General features: G+C 46.6%; 1 long non-coding RNA gene across 1 annotated transcript; it reads right to left on the minus strand.

The window, feature by feature from the left end:
• Nucleotides 1-599: 599 nt before the first annotated feature.
• Nucleotides 600-12,705, minus strand: LOC139055337 (uncharacterized). Its single transcript, XR_011511680.1, has 3 exons — nucleotides 12,568-12,705; nucleotides 11,504-11,639; nucleotides 600-2,096 (listed from the first exon to the last, which is right to left on the minus strand). It is a non-coding gene; the product is annotated as an uncharacterized lncRNA (long non-coding RNA).
• Nucleotides 12,706-15,033: the final 2,328 nt, after the last annotated feature.

The following is a 15,033-nucleotide window of genomic DNA, read 5'->3' on the forward strand; positions in this document are numbered from 1 at the left end:
CAACCTATACACACACACACACACACACACACACAGTGCACAGACTGGTACCCTAGGTAGGGGCTAGGACTCGCAAAACTATAGTGTTCTCCACAACTGTGACGAGTACCAGGCCACCAAACTCCTTGCCCTGTGCACGTTGCTGTCTATCTTCATGAGCCTAGATCCTGATGCAACCACTGGTGCCACACTGCTATTTTCAAAGGCCACCACTAGGTGAAGTGCCAGGGCCCGCCCACGCCAGGGGTCATCGGCTTGGTCCAATACACAAAAGACAGTAAACTTCGTATTGACAGGACTACGAATTGGATTAGTAAATTTTTAACTAACCCGAACCAATTTGTAATTACTAATGAATTTTCTTCTCCGTGATTGCTAGTAAGATCCGGTGTGCCACAAATCTCTGTATTGGGACTAATTTTATTCCACCAAAAACATGGCTCCACACATTGTTTGAAAACATGCGAGTGCATATCAAGAATCAAGAATCAAGAAGTCTTTATTGAGTAACACAAACAAAAATGTATACACAGATATTTGGACCGATAGCCAATGAGGCTAGTAAGCGGTCCAATACAAAATAACATATAGGACTGCAATCACAAACACATTGAAGAAAAACTAACTTTGTAGCCTTGCTTCCATTCCCAAAAAATGTTTCTTGCATGTCAGTTTGAAATTCCTAGCTTGCTTTACTTCAATTGGCAACGAGTTCCAAATTTTCGCTCCTGTAAATTCTATTCGTCTTTCTCCGTACGCATTATGGCAAATAGGAAGGTTAAAATTGCCATTGCTGGCTTGTCTAGTGTTGCGGACGGGAATACTGAATGCACCAAGAGGTAAGGGGTAGTTGGTATTTATAATATTATTAACCATAAGAGCTATTTTGTAATCGCGTAAGGTTGTGATGCTGTTGATATGCTTGTATCGGACAGCGAGACTAAGTAAGAGTCAGTAAGCAATGTCAAATACATGCAATCTGGCTTACAAAACAAAAGAAACTGGTCACTATTTAGTAATAGTTTTCTTTTGTGTGAAACAACTTCACCCTTCAAAAGTTCCTCATTCTACAAAGGTTTATATAGCGAAATATAGAAATATTTGGATGCATTTGAGTTGTCACCTGGCCCAGGGAACTTCTAGTGGCGGCCTGTCTCGATCTCTCAATTCCTGGCACTCGCCAATATTGTCACGTGGGCAGCAAAACTGTGATTAATGAAACGAGCGTTTTATTGGGCGAACTTGTGCCCTCAAAAACAGGCTACACTCAAAGAAGGATGGTAGCGGCGAACACGATCGGCGGTCATCGAAAATCTGATGAGCGGGTCAAGCGCGCCGGCTTTTATACGTCTGTCGTCGAGCGTTCCAGAGCAATCGCTGGGACCCGCGTGCCTTTCACAAAGTTTCACATTATTCACGTCGCGCACACATGCATTCAGATAACACAAGTTGCAGTGAAAGACAGTGGATGGAACCCATCGATAACTTCCAGAAACTTCTTTTACATGCAGACGCGTACTGCGCTGCGCGATAAAATTTGTTAGGCAGCGAGAAGTGGTCGCCCGATAAAGAAGTACACGTGTCAATATACAGCATGCCTGACTGCTGCAGTGGTCAAGTGCTCTGCAGCTGTAGGAAACCAAGGGATAAGGGTTGATTTCACAATTTATGGCATTTCCAGATTTTTAATTTAGTACGATCTCTACACTATGTCGACACTATGCCACTAGACCATTGCTGTGCTGCAGTCATCATAATATTGATTACTCATTGTATACACAAGCTATACAGCTGGTTAGGCAAAATTTTAAACTCCGCAAGGAAAACAGGACGTGAACTGAAACATAGGCGCACACAAAGCACAGGCTTCCAACTGGTTTTATTTCGTGAAAGCAGAGAATATATAAGGTACTTCAAATCAGCAAAACAAGGAGCAATTGCAAGTAATTTGTGCATGAAGCAGTGATGAAAAATATCATGGCCATGTATGCATTAAGAGTGCAGAAGAGTCTTAATGTGCCCATCTGAGTAATTCTTTCCTTGAGAATCTCCTCTTGCAGTGCAGGAGCTGCGACAGCAAAAGCTGCCTGCCTCATCTGGAACAGAATAAATTCCTTTCGAAGGCAAGCTCAAAAGCAGAAAGAGAAGTCATCAAAGCATTCTACATCGCTAAAATTTGTGACAACTAAGTTAGCTCACCTTCTTGATACCTATCAAGGAAAGAAATAGAATTCTTAGATGGGCACCTTGGGACTCTACTGCACTCTTAATGCACAGGTGGCCTTGCTATTTTTCATATCTGCCTTTTGCACAATTTCTTTGCGAATGTTTTTTGTTTTGCCATTTTGAAGAACCTTATAAACTCTCTGCCTTCACCAAACAAAGCCAGTTGGAAGTCTATACTTTGCGCATACATCTATGCTTTTGTTCATGTCTTGTCTTCCTCACACAGTTTAAAATTTTGCTGAAGCTACGAGCTGACTAGCCCAACAACATGCCTTACTTCAGTGTCCAGCTGGGCTTGTTGGTAAAGCCACACAATGCCAGCTCAAGTGACCACCGTGTGTGTCTGCTCTTCCGTGTTTGCATGCGGCTCAGCCTTGAGTGCACGTGTAGTTTCAATACTGGCTACTATATTTTAACTACTAATATAACTTCTATCTTCAACTTCCAGCCAGACAGAGTACCTCATACTACATTCTGAACATTGCTGCAGTCAAGAAGGATTTCTGTCTAATGCACTGGCCTCTACCACCAAATGCCTGAAAAATTAAGAAACATTATGTAGATTCCAGACACAGTCGGGATTTATGTTGCAGGTAAATGGCTATGTGGCGTTGGTTTGGGTTCTTCCAAACATTGCAGTGTTAACCAATGTGTTTGTGTATGGCGAGTGATTGCATATATGACAGAAGCTTTGTGAGGAGAGTATGAATGCAAAGGCATGGTTTCTTTGCCTCTTTCCTAACACTGTGGTGGCAGCTGTTTTGACGAGTGGAAAACTTGGCTTATGCAGTATGCGCAAATGGGCACGGGCCTATTCTAGGCCCATCTCATAGAATGGGTATGTGTCGCTGCCACACAAGTATACAAGCCTTACATGTAGTATTAAGATAAGTGTCATATGTCTCTGCGCATACCCCTCTTGTCAACGTTCTTCACTAAACAAGCACATGTCACCTTCATCCTCACTGCACAGAGAACAGCTACAGGTGATAAGGTGGCTTCCCTGCATAACATGTCTGTGACATCTGCTACTGCTAGCTTGCCAACGCAAATACGCTTTCCATCATTTGGATTGCAACAATGCATTAAATATGAATGTTTCATAGATTCTCATTAACCACTTTTAACATGTATGTTGGATCTACACGATTCCTTTTTGTACTCCAGTGAAGAAACATTACAGCATAAAGGTACAGTGTCCATGTTGTGCTAGCTGCTACAGTGAGGGGGACTTGGAAATGTGAGTGAATCCCAAAGGTGGTGCATTCTAACAAAGCACCTAACGAAGTCCAGCTACAAAGAAAGAATGGGAGAGACTGACATGCTCACAGTTTGATAAGAAACTTGTATATGCACACATGCTCTGACATGTATTATGCACTGTTATACACGTGCCACTATCCCATACACACAGCAATGCATTGGGGAGCAAGAAGTATGTGCACGACAGCGGTCAAATGGCTAGAGCGTCATGTTGTTATGCTGGGAAACAGGTTCGGGGTCACTGTCACATATTTTTGTTTTCAATGCAGATGACCGAAACGAGTCGGGACGTAACATTGCCTACTGCAAAGTGCTTGGTATGAAAAAATAATTATTTGCATTAAAAATGCCCAAATCTAGCACATGCAAGTGTGCATTCCCACATACCTGAAACGTTTTGAGGTGCAGCACATTGCAAGTGCAGTGGCTTTGCCACAAGGTTGACGTGTATAACAGTAAAGAGCGTAGCAACAATGGTAGCTTTTCCACATAACCAAGGTGCATTGCGGTGCAGCACATTGCAACAGCTGTGGCTTTTACACAAAGCTAATGTGCATAATGCACATTAGCTTTGCAGCATGATGGAGCATGTTTTTAACAGACACAACATAGAGGCTCTTTACATGCACATCAATGATTTTATGAGCAGCTAAAGTGGTTGTGAATGTCGCAACGATAATGTTTTTGTTTTCACTTTTCAGACTGCAGAATGCCGATTTCTACATTATACTAGGGCAAATAAGTAGCTTTTTTATTCTCAATGCCTTTTAAGCAGTGACTGTGTGGTGTTATTGCGACCACAGTATATTAGAGAAAATATGAAAATTTAGTATAATACAACTAATAAGTTTTGCTTCTAGTATCACTGAAAATCTTATCAAGAAGCTTGGAGAACTGTCTCCTACTGAGTGCACATAAAAAGCATTTCGAAATGGTGGGCTCAAAACACTGAAACTTCAGTCACAGGCTGCATTCTTAGTCTTCCCCAAAATATACGTCATGACCCTGAGACAGCTTGCAGTTGTGAAGTGGCTTGGGAAGTTTACAAATAGATCTGATATTATTTTAAAGTTCAGGCTATAGCTTGTACGTGCAGTTGTGCCTGCTCATAGCACAACTGGTGCTGTATAGCATACTCGTGATAAAAACAGTTCCCCAACAGAAAGGCACTCCTTTTTGTGCAACTTCCGTGACTGTCTATTAGACAGTCACGAGAGCACGAAAAGGGTTTGAGACTTTTAAGACCAATTTCCTTGAGGCAAAGTTTAGCATGGAGCCAGTTTGGTCACGAGTTATTCCTACTCACACATGTCTGTTTTCTTTTTTTTTTCATTTAGTTTCAGGTCCACTTAAATTATTGCTGTCATGACAGTCGTCACATAATATGGTAGCATCAATTGTTGTATTAATCATTCGAGCATCGAAATCTAAAAGTTTGCAGCAGTGTAAAAAGACAGGAGGACAACGGAAAAGAGGAGAAGTATCACATTTTAACATTAGTGGGTTGCAGTGCAACAGAAATAGGCAAGCACTAATTGAGCAACGAGGCCACTGGACACAGGAAACGCAGATTTAGTTGAAACATAGCAGCCTGTAAGGAAGAGATGGAACATTAATTCTTTGCGAAGCTTAGTCAGCATCACTATTTTATATGCCATCGGTGATCATGAACATGCCAGAGGCAAAGCATACTGTTATGGGGATGTTGGGAGTATAGAAAGACTGTATTTACAATATAATGCCGCGAGAACTTGGTCACATTCACAACAGTGGAGGAGAAAATCAATGTCTGTTGCACAACTATAGTCGGCAACACCTTTGTTATCGCGTAGCGTGTCATGTAATCAGTAGCGACGGCAATCGACTTGTTAACTCTAGTCGTCGGAAAAGTGCCAGGCAAGTCAAGGCCTAAGCGAGAGAATGGTTCAGAAGGAACTTCAACTGGATGGAGTCATCCGACAGGTGGTCGGGGAGGTTTCTCTCGGCGCTGACACAATTCACAAGTTGCGACATAAGAGTGCAGAAAGCAGTAGAGACCCAGCCAGAAGAACCGGTGTCGTACGTGATCGTATGTACGCAAAACTCCAAGGTGTCCCGCCGTCGGTGCATCGTGACGTTCAAGAACAACAGATTGCAGATGACAAGGAGGGACAAGGAGCAACTCAGGGCCATCAGCGTTGATAGTGCTGTGGTAGAGGATGCCGTTGTGCGGCACGAACATGCGGCATGTGCCGTCAGTGCTGCTGGAGTGATTGCATTCCGGCGATGACAGGCTGTAAGGACTCGTCGCGCAGTTGTTCGGCGTGCATGTCAGTCATGTCAGTGAACGCCATCACGCAGGTCACCGGATCATGCGTAGAAGGATTAAGTGGATCCACGGCGTGACGAGAGGCAGTCAGTGTCCTTGTGGAGGCATCCAGTCTTGTAATTGACAATAAATGAAAATTCCTGGAGCCACAAAGCCCAGCGACCAAGCCGTCCTGTCAGGTCCCGGAGGGAAGACAGCTGGCAGAGTGCATGGTGGTCTGTAACGATCGAAAATGTGCAGCCATACAAATATGGCCGGAACGTGACGATAGCCCAAACTAAAGCGAAGCACTCCCACTTGGTGATGGTAATTTCTCTCGGCAGGTGACAGCAGGCAGCTGGCATAAGCTATCACGCACTTGGTGCCCTTGTGTTGTTGATCGAGAACAGCGCCGATGCCATGACCGCTTGCACCAGTGTGGACTTCGGTCAGTGCAGATGGATCAAAGTGGGCAAGTATGGGAGGAGTGGTCAGAAACCCGATGAGAGCGGCAAAAGCGTGAGCCTGCTCCGGGCCCCATGAGAATGGCGTGTTCTCCTTTAGAAGATCTGTCAAAGGCCGAGCAATGTTGGCAAAGTTTTTGACGAAACGGCGAAAGTAAGAACACAGGCCGACGAAGCAGCGCACATCAGAAGCAGAATGTGGCACAGGGAAACTGCGTATGGCACGAACTTTTTCCGAATCTGGTTGAACACCGGATGCATCAATGAGGTGTGCCAACACTGTAATCTGACGAAGCCCAGACTGACACTTCGTGGAATTCAGTTGGAAGTCTGCTTTTAAGAAGACCGCAATAATGGCAGCGAGTCGGGTAAGTCGGCTGCCGAACATGGGAGAAAAAACAACAGCTTCATCAAGGTAACAAAGACAGGTGGTCCATTGTAGCCTCACAGAAGAGAGTCTATCAGACGTTCAGATGTCGCTGGAGCATTGCATAGGCCAAAGGGCATGACTTTGAACCGATATAAGCCATCCGGCGTGATGACGGCTGTCTTCTCCAACCATTTCATCAACTGAAATCTGCCAGTAGCTGGATCGAAGATCGATGGACGATAAGTATTTAGCACTGTGCAAGCAGTCCAAGGCGTTATCGATGCATGGTAGTGGGTAGACATCTTTTCGTGTGATCTCATTTAAGTGGCAATAATTGACGCAAAAATGCCAGGCACCATCTTTCTTTTTTCACACGGACGACACGCGAAGTTGGGCCAAGGGCTGGCTGGTGGCTCGATGACCCCCTTGCGGAGCGTTTTGCCCACCTCTGGTTGGATGACTCGATGTTCATGCGATGCACAATAGGGACGCCGACAAATAGGATTTGTGTCTCCAATGTTTATACAGTAGTGAACAATAGATGTTCGGCCTAAAGGCCTGTAGCCGAAATCAAAGATGCCATTGTACGATTCAAGCAGGAGACGTATGTACCTGGCCTGTGTAGAGGTGAGGTTAAGTGCAGTCATTTTTGCAAAGTCATCCGTTAATGAACCAGAGCTGGGAGCTGCAATTGGCACTATAAACCCTTCTCAGAATGCAGACTCTCAACATCAAATTCAGAACCACTAGAAACGCTGTCCAAGAAAATGCTGGCTGGAATCACTTCAGGGCACAGGCTGAAATTCAGAAGCGGTAAAACGATGTCGTTATTAGTAACCGTGACTGGTTCAAAGCACATCGATGATGGGGCAAAGAACATATTCACCATCAGGAACCTGTGGCTGGGCGGTCAAAGTGACGTAAGTAACTGCATCGGGTGACAGACGCACATCGTGAAGTGAGCACAAGTGCGGGGAGGCAGTGCTCGGAGCATCGGCTAGTTGAGGCAGTTCTAACTGAAGAACGGCGGTCGTTAAGTTGATGAGAGCAGAATGAGTGGATAAAAAGTCAAATCCAAGGATAACATTATGAGGGAAGACGATCACAGCAAAGAGAACAGAACTAGGGCGGCCAGCTATACTTGCAGTACACATTCCAAGAACAACCAGGATGCCACCGTCAGTCATATGAAGCACTCGGGCAGCTGCTGGGTTGAGGAACTTCTTTAAAAGTCTACGCGGGCTAGCACTCATCACAGATATGTGGGCTCCACTGTTGATGAGTGCTTGGACAGCTATGCTGTCTATTTTAACGCCAATTACACTTCTTGTGGGCATAGACAGAGGATTTGCTGCAGCATTAGGCAATGCAGCACCACCTCCGAGGGCTGCATTTCTTAGTTTTACGAACGGGTGTGGCCAAACGCCACAGGGGACGAAAGGCGACATGGTTGCAGCGAACAGGAAGATGGGCAACATGTTTGCGGTGAACGAGACTGGTGTCCGTGCGATGATGGTGAGCAACTGTACCACATGTTCCTAGCAGAGTTGGCGCTGTTAGATTCAGCGGTGGGCGAAACATTTTCATCAAAACGGCTCAGGTTGGTCGGCGTGCAAAGCGTTAAGGGCGACGAGTTGCGACAGTATCAGGCGACATGACCAATGCGGCGGCAGATGAAACATATCGGCTGGTCGTCCGCAGTTCTCCACTCAGTCGGGTTGCGATAACACGGAGAGAAGTGTCGGGATGGAGCAAAAATAGTAGAAGGGTGTTTGTTAGCTCTGGTGTTGGCAAGAGCACAGACAGAACATAAACCAATGTTTTCAAGTTCCTGGTGAATGATAGCTCGTGAGAAGGGGACTGAAAATGTAGCATCAGGGATACGCCAACAGAAATGCAGGCGCCATCACATCCAGTTCATGTCAACGATTCACACCACGTCCTCCGATGGCGGTGCATGCTGCTGTGTGGGTTGATCTTCACACGTCTGCATTGCAGGAGTATTAGGAAGTCTGGCGAATGGTTGCAAGACGCATCGGCTTTTGGCCTGCTGGAATTCTCGTCACTCTTTAAAGATAACATCAACTGTAGGGCAGCTTTTGCACATGAGCAGATTAAAGGCATCGTCAGCAATGCCTTTAAGCACATGCCCGACCTTCTCAGCTTCTGTTATGTTGTGATCGGGTTTGCTTTACGACAAAGTGCCAGCATGTCCTGGATGTACAAGAGATAGGACTCCATGGGGGATTGGGCACAGGAGGCCAGTTCCTGTTTCGCATCAATTTTACGGCCGGCTGGTTTGCCAAACAACTCTCTCAACTTCTCTTTGCGTTGGTCCCAGCTTGTTAGCTCCTCTTCGTGGTTTTCGTACCACACTTTTGCCATGCCTCTTAGGTAGAACAACAGGTTAACTAGCATACGCGTAGGGTCCCATCTGTTGATTCCACTCATGCGTTCGTACATAGCCACCGGCTCTTCAACATCGGCGCCATCGGTACCGCAGAAAGTTCCAGGATCCTTATTTATCACCGCCGCTACTGCGTTGGGGTTATAAATAAGGATCCTGGAAGTTTCTGCGGTACCGATGACGCCGATGTTGAAAAGTGGGTGGCTATGTACAAATGCATTAACTCGGACATGCGAGAAATTGTCAGCGCATCTCTACGGGACTGCACGGTAGTCGAGGCTGAAGAAGCGGCCGTCGCTCTAGCGGCAGCGGAGGGCTATTGGACTAGGCGGTTTTTAACAATACTAACCAACTCCCAAACAGCATGCCGAAACTACATGTTAGGCAGAATAGGTCACAGAGCGCTCCACATACTTCGCTCTGAAGATCACCACACACAAAACCCAGAAAAAGAACAACCAATTAGACACACGATAGTGTGGACGCCGGGTCACACGGACGTGGAAGGCAACCGTGAGGTTGACAGGGTAGCTCGAGAATACACAGCATACCGAGCACCCTCCACCAATGACTTCGAGGAAACTGAGCCAGTCCCCAGAGAATACTCGGCTATCCTAAACCACTATAGCAGGAAGCGGTACCCCCCACTGCATAGCTCTCTCACTAGAGAGGACTCCATAGCTTGGAGGCTGCTACAGATGGGTGCATATACGAACTTAAATACACTCAGTAAAATACAACCCACACAGTACACTGACAAATGCCCATGGTGCCAGGAAACACCTACGCTCTACTGTATAACGTGGGCCTGCCAGAAAACAAACGCGGCACCAAACCCGATTGCGGAGCAATAGAAAGGAATGCTCTCTAGCGACCATCAGGACATCCAACTAGGGCTGATCCGACGGGCCCAGCTGGCAGCGGCATCCAGCGGAGCCCTGGACTAGAGGCAGAGGGTTATAGCTAAAAAGATGGAAGACACCATCTGACTCCGCGAAATTCATTAAATTTTTCTAGAGCTCAATAAACGTTTTTGCTCCTCCTCCAGGATCCTTGGGTTGCACAACCACAACCTTGGCTATGCCCAATGACAAGGGACAGCAAGATGCTACCTTACGCCCAGACGTCACCTCTTATGACATTTCAAGGCAGCGAGGCTGAGACTGCACTATTCAGCGGCACTGACAACCATGATGTAGAGGACTGACTTTCCCCCTATGTACAACACATCAGCAGAATAAGAACAAGGAAATGCCCCACACAGGTGCGTGGCACTAAACTGGACGCACTACCTGCTGTATGCAAGAGAGAATTAGGAAGAATGAGCTTCCCATTACTCCTGAGCACCTACCTACAACTGTTTTTATGGGCACAGCATTGAAGCTGCAATTGAGGTAATGCCTAACACCACATGAAATACAAAGCACAATAAGTCAACACAGAGAAACCAAAACAACTGCACACACAACTTCTCACCAAAATTGACACGTCTGCTTTATGTTGCATCTGAGCTGAAACGGGAGAATCCCAAACTCTGTGTCACATAACATCTGAAAGAATCAGCTGCTATGAGAGAACCAGTGAGATTAATCTGGCGCGCTATGCATGCATCTGTAGCCTAACGGGTAAAGAATTGGGCTGCTGCACTAAGGACCCAGACTAATGACCCACCATCAGGCACGTTACTATTATTGAGCCAATCTGACTGGATGTACGAAGAAGCCAGGAGACAGATCATGATAATGCTTTGCACAAGAGACAACGAAGCTGAACCCACGTTTTCTGCCTTGTGCTTGCAATGCTCTACCAAGTGAGCTTTAACGGCAGTTGTCCTGATGTCAATTTTCTTGGATAGCTGTGCATGTGTACTAAGCATAGCCCTAAGAGTGCTGGGCAGCAGCACTCACAGTCATGATGGCAGATGTTAAGTATGCTTTAAAACACCCACATTACAAAGTACATGATCTTAGAAGCTGGCAAGTGGCTAATAAACACTTGTTTTCTACCATGAGGCACCAAGGCAGCCAAAATCAAAACATTTGTAGCTTACGAGCGAGAAAAATCAGGGGAATCACGCAGCTCAATTTTTTGTTTATAACAAGCATGTGATGGCAACAGACTATGAAGCAACAGTGGCTATATAGAAAAATGGGTTAGAGCTGACGACAATCATTGGCAGCTCACACTATAATGCTTTCTCTACAATGTATTGTCTCAAGACATCTGGCAGCAAATCTGGATTCTTCTACTATGTCTTTTGCAACTGAAATTTTAAATGTGTGTAGTACTTCACGGCAACTTAGAACACTTACATGGTTAAGCATCTCCATACCTTAAATTTGTGGACCAGCTTTGTCACCTTTCTAGAACAATAACTCTCTGGTGTCATACTTCACTCAAACCACTACTAATTAAATCTACCTTTAGATAAGCAGTACCTGCATTAGATACAGCAGCATACCCTTTTAGCAAATGGATATACATACCACGCTCAGACTGAGCAAACCAAACAAACCAACAGCGACCCGTACTTGTGTCCATTTGTCTTCAACGAAGCAGAGACAGGCCAGGTCTCAATAAACACAACAAATATAAGGTGCAGGCAGAGGAAATAAGCAGAAGCTGTAAAGACAGCAGTAAAGTGAAACAAATTAGACAAATTTGCACACAGTCAGCGATCTGGGCCGAGGACAATTCACAACGTTACTGCCACAATTAGAAGCAAATGCTCCTCATGCAACAAGAAAAAACACGTTTTAGCTGTAAACAGCACGAGTGCGTGGAGTTGGTTGATATTCTAAAAACAGCACATACAACAATTAAAGCAGACACATTACTTGTGTCATCTGTCTTCTTGCTGTTTTTACAATATCGGTCACGGTTGCAAAGCTACGCACATGATCTATGAACGAAAGCAACGGACGTGCATATAAAGCTTGGTGAGCCGATTCATACTAATATATATATGTTTAATTTTGAAAGTTCCCGTAAAAGTGATAGTAGCAGCAGCAGTAAAGTGGTTTCGTTTACCAGCTCGCTCACAACGTCCGCATTGTATGATTTAACTCCACGGCTCGCAAAGAGAAGCTTCAAGTGAAGGAAATACGCTTTCGTTATCTCACTGCAACGAATGAAAGCCTAGCTCTGACGCCCATACCGCGGTCAGCAGTGAGAAAGTTAATTAAATGCAGCAATGCGCTGCATGGGTAAATAAGAAGGGCATAGCGTAGTCATCCTATAGAGATGGAGAAAAATAGACTTAAGAACGCGATAAACATCATGGGACGACATCCACGCTAGTTGAGTGCATGCATTTTTGGCGCGTGGAAGATGTCGCTGTTTTTTTTTTGTTAATTTTTTTACATCAGTGCAACGCGTAGGAAGTGCAGTGTTGAAGGCACGAACGAATAAATTATACTGCGATCACTGCGGGACCTGCGACAACCGTTTCGTGTTCCTTCGAATTTCGAGATCACATCGACCACAGCTCGAATGCGCAACCGGTTTTTTTACGTGTCAGCAAGAGAACGGGTAATCGCACAACACTTACCGTTGCTCCAAGTACGTCGCGGTAGTACCAGCAGCTGGGCAACAAATGTCATCAAGCCCTGGCCCACCGCAGTGTCCGCAACTTGAAGCTTCTATAAGCATTCGCCAAAAACTAAAAGCGGACCACAGCCATACGTACGCGCGCGAACGAGACGCAAGCCATGCGTCTGAGTTCGAGAGTAGTTATTTCAGGAAAGCAAAAACAAACAACAATGTGACGTCACATCCGGTAAAGTCAATTTGTTCTCCTTTCTCACCTTTTCTCAGCTAACGCATGCGCAGAGACCACGGAGCACTCGGGGGCGATGTTCAGGTCAATTTTTGTCCGCGGGAGCGGCTGTATTGTGCACGTTCTGACCGCCAGGGCGGTGCTGCAGCTGTCGTGAAAACTCACGGAGGAAGGAAACAGGAGAGGCCCTACCTCCTCCGCGCGCTAGGAGAAAAGTGGGGAGGAAATGACGTAGTCGATTCTCCTTTGTTTTGCTGTTTGTTTTATTTCTTTGCGGTAGTGGCCCCGCCCTTCGGGCCACAATGGCGGCTTTGTTATTGTTCTGTGCGCTCACACGTGTTGCTCCGTAGGTTTCGTACCGTTGCAAAGGCGCCGTGCGGGCAGGTTTGCGTTGGTCTCCGTGTTTGTTTTTTTTTTGCGCTGTGTTATCTCGACCGTGCTCTACCGGATGTTGCTGTGGCCAGGTGGGACAGGAGGAGCTAAGGTTCGTGAAATGAACGCGCATGCAACGCTGTACGCAATGTACCGCGCCACGGCAATGGCGACGGACGAAGGAATATCCGCGGGAAATTTTGCCCTCTTTGGAGGAATCAGCACAGTTGCGCGCAGCGCGGCGCGGTTTCGCGAAAAATGTAAACAAGAGAGGAGAGCTGGCCCGATAGTCGGAGCAACGCCATGAGCAACGCCAACTTCCGGCTACACTTTCGCTTCACAAAGAGTGACGTCAGGGCCTCTCCTGAGTTTCCTTCCTCCGGGTGAAAACTCCAGCGCTGGTTCCCCGTGGGGCTCTTGCATTGCCCAGGGGGCGGTGCGAAAATGGTGCTAAAGCACCCTCTGTCCTGAACTAGGTAGTACCAAGCTCAGTCGTCTACTTCGGACAGCACGTTTACAATATTTACCTGCCACTTTCGGTTTTGTTGTACCACGGCTTGCAGCGAATATCGGGCGCCGAAGATTTTTTCAGGGGTGGCACGCTGCGTAGAGGCAATAAATTATGCAACGCCGAATACGTGTACGCCGTTCAAGAAAGAAGCAAGAAGTTTTAGCGCGGTGTCAATCGCAAGTGAGGCGAGTTGCGTACGAAGTTGAACTTCAGGTAAGGTTTGCCAGCTGCTAGATTCAGGCGCACTAACGCGAGGAAATGCTCGCTCTAAATGAATTTACAGCAGCTATAAGCAGACATCATGTGTACGGAACTGCTCGAGCGCACGACGGCACGCGCCGCGACGGCAGCGGTCTTTCGACATGCCGCGAAACGGCGGGCCTCCTGCAATCTTTGTTGACTGCATGCCGCCAGACAAGTATACTTATACCTGCCCTGTAGTAGCGGCCATCTGTCCCTTTAGCAACTGATAAATAACTGATGCTGTGCATACGAGCTCGCAGTAACGTACGTGCAAATCGCGCTGCAGCGCGAGCTCGTGCGCTGCTCGCTTGATGTAGCTTTTAATGACAGCGCTCTAACATCGATGTGCTGCAATCGCTACAGTTCCGACAGCAGACCATGTCGGTCTGCTGTCGGGACTGTAGGTGCAAATGACCGAATTTTTGAACGCAGATAATCAAGCAAGCTTCAAGACAGGCGAAGCAGTCAGCATGGCGCGAGGTTTCGCTTACCCAGCGCGACGAACTGCAGCTATCCTGCGCGCCCGACGCTCCGCTTCGTGAGGCTTTGAAGGAAAACGGTAGAATCTGATGTTTGGATTCAGACCTTCTTGTTCATGGCAGCCCACGACGCAGAAGTGACGACGGTGACGCTTTTTCGAGGCTGAGCTATGTCTCTCCGGATCGCGTCGCCGATTCCTTCTGCTTCCAGCATTACTTCCCACGGCACACGGAGTCCGTTTTCGTTAAACTATTGGCGGCGAGGAGTTACGGAGTCGCCATCTATAGGAAGCGCCTCGCTGGCGTAGTATGAGGGATCACGTGGCGCGCTCCTCATAGGTTTTGCTGTCAGAGCTCACTGAAAACACCACGCGCGAGCTCTCCCGGACATTTCTGTAAGTACTTTCGAAACGAGAGAAGTTTCTTACTGTCTAAATAGTAATCTTGGGCAAACTGAAACCACACAATCGTTTACAGACGCTATCTCTTTACCGAATACGTACAGGGAACGCCACTGCGCGCGGTCGCCGCGATGGAGTCTCCCGAACCGGCTTCTTGCGTGAAAGGTAGGTAAACGCTGAGAGCAAACTATCCGAAATATGTTCTTGTAGTGTTTGTATAATTAAATGGAGC

This window comes from Dermacentor albipictus, chromosome 2, assembly GCF_038994185.2.
Source record: "Dermacentor albipictus isolate Rhodes 1998 colony chromosome 2, USDA_Dalb.pri_finalv2, whole genome shotgun sequence".
NCBI classification, from domain to species: Eukaryota; Metazoa; Arthropoda; class Arachnida; order Ixodida; family Ixodidae; genus Dermacentor; species Dermacentor albipictus.